At 37.4% G+C, this 10922-nt stretch overlaps 1 long non-coding RNA gene across 1 annotated transcript; it reads left to right on the plus strand.

The window, feature by feature from the left end:
* The first annotated feature begins 1232 nt into the window (after positions 1-1232).
* Positions 1233-6077, plus strand: LOC125354235. The gene is made up of 3 exons (XR_007211468.1): positions 1233-1301; positions 5038-5039; positions 6040-6077. It is a non-coding gene; the product is annotated as an uncharacterized LOC125354235 (long non-coding RNA).
* The last annotated feature ends 4845 nt before the right edge of the window (positions 6078-10922 follow it).

Raw genomic sequence — 10922 nt, forward strand, 5'->3', positions numbered from 1 at the left:
TGATTTGCATATATTGAACCAGCTTTTCATCCCTGCAGTGAGTCTAGTTTGATCATAGTATATGATTTTTTTTGATGACTTGTTGAAGTTTTATTGAAGTTTGATGACTTGCTGAAGTTGATTGGTCAGAATTTGATCATAGTGTATGATTTATTTATTTTTTGATGACTTATTGACGTTTTGGTGACTTGTTGAAGTTGATCGGCCAGAATTTGGTTGGGAATTTTTGCATATACAAATTTTTTATATATGTTAATCAAAGAAATGGGTCTATCATTCTTCTTTGATGAGTCTTTGTCTGGTTTGGGGATAAGGGTTATACTGGCATCATAAAATGTGTTTAGCAGTGAACTGTCACTTTCAATTTCATTGAAGACTGTGAAAAAAATGATGTGAATTCTGTTTTGAAATTCTTATAGTATTCCACTATGAATCGATCTGGATCTGGGCTTTTCTTGGATGGAAGATCTCTTATTACAGTTTCTATTTAGCTAGTTTAAATATTTATGATTAAGTTTGGGGATATAAATTTTTGATAGAAATTCCTTCATTTCTTCCAGATTCTCAAATTTATTAGCATATAGATTTTCAAAATATTCCCTTATTATATTCTGAATCTTGGTTGTTTCTGTGGTGATATTTCCTGTTTCATGTCGGATCATGTCATGTTTATTTGGGTGTGCTATCTTCATTTTTTGGTCAGGTTTTCTAGTGGTCCATCTATCTTGTTAATTTTTTCAAAGAAGCAACTCATTTTTTTCTTTCTGTGTTTTTTCTTACTCTAAGTAATTTATTTTTTATTTAATTTTAATTATTTGCTTCTGTCTATTGGCTTGGGGTTTGGCTTGTTGTTCTCTTTCAAGGAGCTTAAGGTGCTTATTTAAGTTGTTGAATTGATATTTCTCCAGTTGATGTAGGCACTCAGAGAAATAATTTTTCCTCTAAATACTGCCTTTTCTGTGTCCCAAAGGAGCTGGTACTATGTGTGCTCATCTTGGTTTAATGCCATAAATATTTGAATTTGCTTCTAATTTTGTTAATGATCCACTGGTGGTTCAGCAATGTGTTGTTCAGTCACCATGAGTTATAGGATAGTGGATTTGATCTTCAGCAATGAATGAGAGTTTAGCTGGGTACAGTATTCTTAGTTATTTTTGTTTAGGGTGTGGGATACCTTATTCCAGGCTCTCCTTGCTTTCGTGGTTTCTGCTCAGAAATTGGGAGTAATTCTGATTGGTTTTCCTTTATATGTGATTGTTTTCTTCTCCCTAGCAGCTTTGAAGAGTTTTTCCTTGGTCTCTGTTGTTCCTGGGTTTTGTTTTTTTTTTTCAAAATTTATTATCAAACTGATGTACAGAGAGGTTACAGTTTCATACGATAGGCATTGGATACATTACTTATACTGTTTGTTACCTCGACCCTCGTGCCCCCTCCCCCTCCCCCTTTCCCTTTCCCCCATGAGGTGTTCAGTTCACTTACACCAAACAGTTTGGCACGAATTGCTTTTGTAGTTGGTTTTTTTTTGTTTTTTTTACCATGTGTCTCTCAATTTTGGTATTCCCTTTCAATTTCCTAAATCTAATACTAGTATACAAGGTTTCCAATATACTCAGATAAGATTACAGAGATAGTGTAGGTACAACCACAGGAAGGCAATACAAGAACACCATCAATAATAGAAGCTACAGATACACATGAGACGTTGAAAGTAGTTACAACTGTGATATAACAATCGTTTCCATTACATGGAGTTCATTTCACTTAGCATCATCTTATGTGTTCATAAGGGTATAGCTACTGGGCTCTTGTTGTCCTCTGCTGTGACTTACCTAAACCTGTACTAATTATTCCCATTAAGGGAGACCATAGAGTCCATGTTTCTTTGGGTCTGGCACACTTCACTTAGTATAATTTTTTCCAAGTCCTTCCATTTACTTACAAATGGGGCAATGTCATTCCTTCTGATAGAGGCATAAAATTCCATTGTGTATATGTACCACATTTTCCTAATCCATTCGTCTACTGAGGGGCATCAGGGTTGGTTCCAGTTTCTAGCTATGACAAATTGCATTGCGATGAGCATTGGTTTGCTGGTGGCTTTACTGTGATTTTGTTTGTGTTCTTTTGGCCCCAAGAGTGGGGCTGCTGGGTCATAGGGGAGTTCTATATTTAGCCTTCTGAGGAATCTCCATACTGCTTGCCAGAGTGGCTGAACCAGTTTACATTCTCACCAACAATGAAGTAGGGTTCACTTTTGGCCACATCCCCTCCAACAATTGTTATTGTTGGTTTTCTTGATATAGGACATTCTTACTGGGGTGAGATGGAATCTCAATGTTGTTTTGATTTGCATTTCTTTTATGGCCAGTGATGTAGAGCACTTTTTCATATTTCTCTTGGCCATACTAATTTCCTCATCAGAGAAGTCACTTTGTAAATCTTTAGCCCACTTGATGAGGGGGCTATTGGTTTTTTGTGGTTTTGTTTGGAGGAAGGTAATTTTTTTAGTTCTGCATATATTTTAGATATGAGGCCTTTGTCCGTTGAATGGCCAGTAAAGATCTTCTCCCAGTCTGTGGGCTTTCTGTTTATCTTGCGAGCTATGTCCTTCACCATGCAGAAGCTCTGCAGTTTGATGCACTCCCATTTGTCCAACCTTTCTTTGATTTGGAGCCTTTCTGGGTCTTTGTTAAGGAAGTTCCGTCCTGAGCCAAGGAGCCCAAGTGATTCTCCTACTCCTTCCTTTAGTGTTTTTAGGGTGTCTGTTTTGACTTCAAGGTCTTTAATCCATTTGGAGTTGATTTTGGTGCAGGGTAATATATAAGGATCTAGTTTTAGTTTGTTGCATGTGTTGAGCCAGTTTTGCCAGAACCATTTGTTAAAGAGACTATCGTTCTTCCAAGCTATTGTTTTAGGTCCTTTATCAAAGATTAAGTAGGCATAGTTCTGTGGGTTCATTTCTGAGTCTTCAATTCTGTTCCATTGGTCTTCAGGCCTGTTCCGGTGCCAATACCAAGCTGTTTTTATTACTATAGCTTAATAATACAGCTTGAAGTTCGGTATTGTAATTCCTCCAGCAATATTCTTTCTGCTTAGGATTGTTTTTGCTATTCTAGGTCTTTTATTGTTCCATATGAATTTCTGGATTGCTTCCTCTATTTCATTAAAAAATGGTGTTGGGATATTAATGGGTATTGCATGGAATATGTATATAGCCTTTGGCAGTATTGCCATTTTGATTATATTAATCCTCCCAATCCAGGAGCATGGGAGGTTTTTCCATTTCCTTAGTTCTGCCTTAATTTCATTTTTCATGTTTGTAAAGTTCTCATCATAGAGGTCTTTCACTTCTTTGGTTAAGGTTATTCCTAGGTACTTTATGTTTTTTTGATGCTATTGCCTTGATTTCAGCCTCGGTCTTTGGGTCGTTAGCATAGAGAAAGGCTGTTGATTTTTGAGGGTTTATTTTATATCCTACAACTTTGCCAAAGTTTTGGATCAGCTCTAGTAGCTTGGGTGTAGATTCTATGGGATTCTTTAGGTATTGGATCATGTCATCTGCGAAGAGAGAAAGTTTAACTTCATCTTTTCCTAATTGGATCCCCTTTATATTTTATTCTTGCCTAATTGCTCTGGCTAGGAATTCTAGTACTGTGTTGAAGAGCAGGGGAGAGAGTAGACATCCCTGCCTTGTTCCTGATTTTAAAGGGAATGGCTTTAGTTTTTCACCATTTAGAGTTATACTTGCTGTTGGTTTGTCATAAACGGCCTTGATTATATTCAGGAATGTTCCCTGGAATCCCAGTTTTTCCAGGCTTTAGCATAAATGGGTGCTGGATTTTATCAAACGCTTTTTCTGCATCCAGAGATAAAATGTGGTTCTTTACCTTGCTCCAGTTGATGTGGTGGATTACATTATTTGACTTGTGTATATTAAACCAACTTTGCATCCCTGGGATGAATCCCGTTTGATCGTGGTGTATGATTTTTTAGATGACCTGTTGAAGTCGATTGGCCAGAATTTTGTTGAGAATTTTTGCGTCTATGTTCATCAGGGAATTCGGTCTATAGTCTTCTTTCCATGATGAGTCCCTGCCTGGTTTGGGGATGTGGGTTATGCTGGCTTCATAGAATGTGTCTGTTAGTGAACGTTCTCTTTCAATTTCATTGAAAAGTTTGAGAAATATTGGTATGAGTTCTGTTTTGAAGGCCTTGTAGAATTCTGCTGTGAATACGTCTGGACCTGGGCTTTTCTTGGATTGGAGATCATTTAGTGCCATTTCTATTTCAATACTGGATATGGGTCTGTTTAGAAGGTTTAAACATTCATGGTTCAGTTTGGGGATATCAATTTTTTCGAGGAAATCATCCATTTCTTCGAAGGTCTCGAATTTTTTGGCAAAATTTTTGCAACATTGTCCCTTATTATTTTCTGAACTTCGGTTATTTCTTTGGTGATATTACCTGTTTCATCTCTTATCTTGTTTAATTGAGTGTGCTGCCTTCGTTTTTTGGTCAAGTTTGCCAGGGCTCTGTCTATCTTGTTGATTTTGTCAAAGAACCAACTCTTTGTTTTGTTGATTCTTTCGATGGTTTTTTTCATCTCTAATTGATTTAATTCTGATTTAATTTTAATGTTTGCTTCCATCTATTGACTTGGGGTTTGGCTTGTTGTTCTCTTTCAAGGAAATTAAGGTGCTTCCTTAAATGATTGAGTTGCTGTTTCTTCAGTTTGTTGGTATATGCACTCAGAGATATAAATTTTCCTCTGAGTACTGCCTTTGCTGTGTCCCAAAGGAGCTGGTTCTTTGTGTCCTCATCTTGGTTGAATTCCATAAACATTTGAATTTCCGTTTTAATTTCTTCAATGACCCACTGATGGTTCAGCAGTGTGTTGTTTAGTCTTCATGAATTGTAGGATTTTTTGTGGTGGCTGTTTGAGTAGAGCACTCTAATTTCATTCCATTGTGGTCTGAGAGAATGCAGGGAATGGTTTTGATACTTCTGAATTTGTACAGATTTTCTTTGTGCCCTAAGATGTGATCTATTTTGGAGAATGTTCCATGTGCTATGGAGAAGAATGTGTATTCTGTTGTTGCTGGGTGGAATATTCTGTAGAAGTCGGTTAAGTCTAGTTGGTCTATGCAAATATTTAGTTCTGTGGTTTCTTTGTTCAGTTTTTGGCATCTTGATCTGTCCAGAGGTGATAGTGGAGTGTTAAAGTCCCCAACTATCAATGTGTTTGGGTCTATGAGTGTTTTTAGAGTCAGTATTTTCATTTGATGAAGTTGGGTGCTCCTGCATTTCATGTGTAGATATTTTGGATGGTTATTTCTTCCTGTAGGAGAGATCCCTTTACTAGTATGTAGTAACTTTCTTTGTCTCTTCTTACCTTTTTTAATTTGAAATCAATTTTGTCTGATACTAGAATTGCAAATCCAGCCTGCTTATCGGGGCCATTTGCTTGACAGATTTGATTTCAGCCTTTCACTTTTAGAAGATGTTTACTTTTTTTTGATAGATGTGTCTCTTGGAGGCAGCAGAAAGATGGATCTTGGTTTTTGATCCAACTTATGAGCCTATGTAGTTTGATTGGCGAATTAAGTCCATTAATGTTGAGAGTTAGGATTGAGAGATGATCATTTGTTCCTTTCATTGTCACTATCTTGTTAAAAGCTGTGTCTTCCCATTTCTTGATCTGATGTTTACTATTTAGGGTTCATTTCTCTGTCTGTATTGTGATCTTGATTATTTTCCTGTATAATACGTCTTTAAGGATTTTTTGCAAAGCTGGTTTGGTGGCGATATATTGTTTCAGTTTTTCCTTATTTGACCTTCTGCTTTGAATGAGAGTTTAGCTGGGTACACTATTCTTGGTTGGTAGTTATTTTTATTTAGTGTTTGGTATACCTCATTCCAGGCTCTCCTTGCTTTCATGGTCTCTGCTGAGAAGTCTGGGGTAATTCTGATTGCTTTTCCTTTATATGTGATTGTTTTCTTCTCCCTAACAGCTTTAAGGATTCTTTCCATGTACTCTAGTGATCCTGTTTTGATCACAATGTGTCGGTGGGATGTCCTATTCTGGTCTGGTCGGTTTGGGGTTCTAAATGCTTTTTGTATCTATATAGGCCTTTCCTTCTGGATATTTGGGAACTTCTCACCTAATATTTTGTTAAATACGTTGCCTATCCCATTAACTTCTTTCCCCAAGTTTTCCTCAATACCTATTATTCTTAGATTGTGCTTCCTGATCTTGTCTTGAATCTCCTGTAGCAATCTGTTTTGTTGATTGGACTGGATTTGTATTGATTTTTTATCTTTCTCCATAAATTCTAGGGAATCTTTAGCTCCTGAGTTTTGATCCTCTGCTTCAGTTACTCGGGACTGTAGGCTAGCTACTTGATTTCTAATCTCTTTTTATTCTGACTGGTCTTTCCTGATGATTTCCATGTCATTTCTTACATCCTGTATGGACTTCTTTACTTCATTAACTTCATTAATTTGGTTTAGAGTGTTGTCTCTCAAATCTTTAAGCTGGGTAGCTATCTTTTCATTTGACTCTTGAAGTTCATTTATCTTTCTATTTGTGTATTGTTCTTGGGGTTTTTGTGTGTGTGGTTTTTTTGTTTGTTTTGTTTTGTTGGATTTTTTTTTTTTTTTTTTTTTTTTTGCCAATCCTGGGGCCTTGGACTCAGGATCTGAGCACACTCTCCCTGGCTTCTTTTTGCTCAAGGCTAGCACTCTGCCACTTGAGCCATTACACCATTGCTGGCCTTTTCTATATATGTGGTGCTGATGAATCGAACACAGGGTCTCATGTATATGAGGCAAGCACTCTTGCCACTAGGCCATATTCCCAGCTTCTCTATTGATCCTGTTTGGATTACAATGTATCAGTGTGATGTCCTATTCTGGTCTGGTCTATTTGGGATTCTAAATGCTTCTTGTATCTGGATGGGCCTATCCTTCTGTGTATTTGGGAAGTTCTCTGCTCATATTCTGTTAAACAAATTGACTATTTCCTTAATGTTTTTCTCTAGGTTTTCCTCAATGCATATTAATCTTAGGTTTGGCTTCCTGGTTGTATCTTGGAGCTCCTGGAATGTTCTGTTTTCTTTATTGGATTGGTTTTGTGTAATTTTTTTTCCATAAAGTCTAAGGAATCTTCAATTTCTGGGATGCAATCCTCTGCATCATCCAGTCTGCTCCACAGTATAGTTACTTTGTTTCTTATCTCCCTTCTCTGTCTGGTTTTTCTTGACGGCTTCCATGTCTTTGCTATAGTTTTCTCTTAGGTCCTGTATGGACTTCCTTACTTCACTAATTTGGTTCTAGATGCTACCTCTCAAATTGTTTAGCTGAGTAGCTATCTTTTCATGAGGCTCTTTTTCCTTCTGTTGGAGTTTGTTTATCTTTCTGTTTGTGGAAGCCATGTATTCCTCTATTAGTTTATAGTTGACTTCATCACATTCACATATTAATCTTTGGCTCGCCTCCTCATGCTATAGATTACTTGTCTGAAGAAACTCAAACTTTCCATTTATCATTTTTATCAGCAGAGTTTGTAGAGCATTTCGAAGACTCTCCTCTAGGTCTTTGATTGACTGCTCTATTTCCTGCTTATTTTGTGTGGGAGATGAGAGTCCCTGACTTTCCATCTTTCTTGCGTTTCTTCTGCCCATTTTGACTGGGAATGCAAATCTACAAGGACCCATGAGCACAATTTAAGACCCAAAACAAACTTTGCCACATTTTGTTATACAAGTCTTAGAGGTTCTCAATCATAGACAAGTAACTTCCCTCTCTGTTTTGATTATAAACACAGATTTAATATTCCCGCAAAATACAATTTTAAGATAAAAACTAACCTTGAGCCCTGTATTCAGTAACTAAATTATATACAGATATAACCATAAACAAGTTTGCTTTTACATTTGGTTCTTTTTAAGCTGATGGGATTGCTCTATGAACCCCTTTGACTCACTCAGATTGAACAAGGATACCCTCTATCCAACCTGACAATAACCATTGATCAATGTATTCTGGAGTTCCTGGAAGTAAACTTATGAGGCTAAGTTAAGGTTAGTGAAGAGAATGGTGTAAAAGGAATGGGGGAATGATGATTTTGACTTGGTTTCAGTGAACTGCAAAGGTGGAAAAGAGTAGAATAAGAAGAAAGAACAAGATTAAAATGATACATGACAGAAGGTCAACAAAAAACAGAAAAGCTGTTAGTCAAACAAAAGTAATTTTACGGAAAAAATGCAACAAGAAAAATAAAGAAAGAAAAAAGGGCAAAAAAAAAAGAAAGGAAAAAAGAGAAAATAAAAAACAATACGAACTTACAAACAACTGACTAGAATAGGAGTCTTCCTTGTTTGGGTGACTTCTTTCCATCCCCTGGTTTCCTTGCAATGGTCTACAGTCTGTTTTCCTGTGGCTTGGCTGGTTTGATTTGCTTTCCGTTTGCATGGGGTGGGTCACTGCTACCCTCCTCCCTTGTTAGTTAAATTCTAGTGGTTTGCCCAGCTTGCAGATAGGAGTTGGATGCCTTCTGTACCTGGGTGATTCTGAACATTCTCGGGAACCGTGGATCTTCCCATCTCCTGCAGGATGGCAGCTTTTTTAGCTCATGCTGCTGGCTGTACTGCAGCAAGTTGGGGCACCTCTGGATTTTTTTACCTAGGACTGAAAGCAGCTGACCCCAGGGAAGTTCCTCCCACCTAGGTGGGGAGAACTTCTCTTGGGCATAGCTGGCTGTGGGGTTCACTGGGGCTTGCTTGTAGGAGTTGTGTGCCCTCTGTAATGGGACATTGATCAGACTCGGGAATCCTTGCTTCCCCCATCTGTTTGTTTCGTGCAGCTAGTATCTGCTTGCCACTGCTTTTGGTTTGATTTTAGAAATCCTGGGCCACGCAGAGGTATGGGGCAGGGCACCTGTGGCTGTTTTTGCCTGAGTCTATGAGCACAGCCCCGGGGAAAGATCCTCCCACCTGGGCAAGGAGGCCTTCTTCTGGGTGGAGCTGGCTGTATGGTTCGCTGAGGCTTGAGGAGTTGGTTGCCCTCTGTAACAGGGACGTTGATCACTCTCAGAAATTCCAGCTGCGGCCTCAGCGGTGGCAGTGGCAATCAATTAACCGTTTCTTGCAGTTAAAAAAGATGCTCCAGAAAAAAAAAATCATTACTGTCCCTTAACTTTACTGAAAAGTTTTTTTTAAGCAAGTCTGGTGTCAGCAATGTTTTCAGTATTGCCATCTCACATAGCAATTCCATAAGCGTGTCATCTCACAAAATATTTTCAATAGATTTAGAGTGCTTACTATGTGTCAGTAATATTAAGAAGAATTAGACATCTTAATTGACTGCTTTGAGTGGAGGGCAAAGTATTTCATTTTTTAATAGAAACAATCTGTTTCATTATCTTTTGTGTGACAAGTAATTTGTTAATTTGTCTATTCAGTCCTAATTATTCTAGTTTATACATATTGCCTGATCACTGCCAGGACAAGGGTTGAAACCAGAAACTTTCCCTCTAAGAAATCAACTGGGAGAAGCAGTCAATAAAATGAGGATCTCAGTGGAGCACAATCATGAGCAGTGATACAAAGCATATATCTGATGCATTTGAATGAAAATCCAAGGCCAAGCCTGCTTAGAACAAGTGATCTTTTGCTTAGTAATGAACAGGTCTGGTGAAGCTTCTACTGAAGGGTTGAAAGATGTTCTGTAGTGACTGCTAAGTATGGAGGTTAAATACCTGTCAGGTATTAGAGGAGAGGGTCTGACAGCCATAGTTCTTTCCTGAAAAGAATATCCATTCCAAGTAATGGTCACAAAGATGGAAAAAGGTAGAAATCAGATCACAAAGGTCTGAATGCTAAGATAGGCCTAGCCAGTATTTTTCTGATTGTAATGGGTAAGTATTGAAAGACCAGACTCAAACTGTTTTGAAGAAGCTATGTAAGGAAAATTTTCAGGTAGAGACAATTGATATAATACAGACAGCACCTGAGTATATCTGAGTCAACCCAAGTAGAAATAGGGGCAAAGAGGCGATAACGTAGGCAGAGACAGAGTCTATTGGAATTATGAACAGCCTAGGTGCCAGTGTTTAGGTGAGGACCTGCATCAAACTGACTACATTAGCTGGGTAAATTGTATTGTCATTCAATATGGCATCAAATGCAATAGAAGGAGAAACTAGAGCAAATAATATTAAATTTGTATATATAAGAAAAATCATTTCAAAATAGTAATACATGATTTGCCTAAGATAACCCACTCAGATCATCATTTCCATTTCAGTACAACTGTGTTTCAAAAAATTGTGTCTTATTCAAGTTCAGATGAAGGACAAATGGCTTCTAGTATGTGGATAAATATTTTTCTATTCATATAAAGATGGCTACAAAAATTACTTGAGCTTCCCTTTACTAGTGAATAATACTGTTAAATTAGCCAATGTCAACTTGAAAAAGACATACTACTTACCCTATTTATGGTTCTTAACCTTGCAGAAGAGATAGCCACAGCATAGAAAAAAAAGAAATTAATACAAAATCTCAAGGCAAATTTTGATGAATAATTAAATTAATTAAGTTCTAAATCTTGTGATGTGAAATAAGAGGAGTAAAGCGAAGAAATTTTGCAGTAGTTTTCTAGGTTCCTCTTGTATTTAATGACCAAAATATTCTACTTATAAATTATCTGACACAGCATGTTGACTTAAGACAGAAGCTGCTAGAAATATTGACCTTGTGAGTAGATGATGAAAAGTTAGGTCCCCTGCACATGTGTGAGTTACTAACAAGATTAAGAGTGTGAAATATAGAGTGAGAATTGAGTGCATTACCTGACTTTTCCAATTGCAAATTACACCAGCTTTCTCAGTCTCTGTTTCCTCATTTGTATAATATGATGCT

Source organism: Perognathus longimembris, chromosome 1 (assembly GCF_023159225.1).
Source record: "Perognathus longimembris pacificus isolate PPM17 chromosome 1, ASM2315922v1, whole genome shotgun sequence".
Lineage (NCBI taxonomy): Eukaryota > Metazoa > Chordata > Mammalia > Rodentia > Heteromyidae > Perognathus > Perognathus longimembris.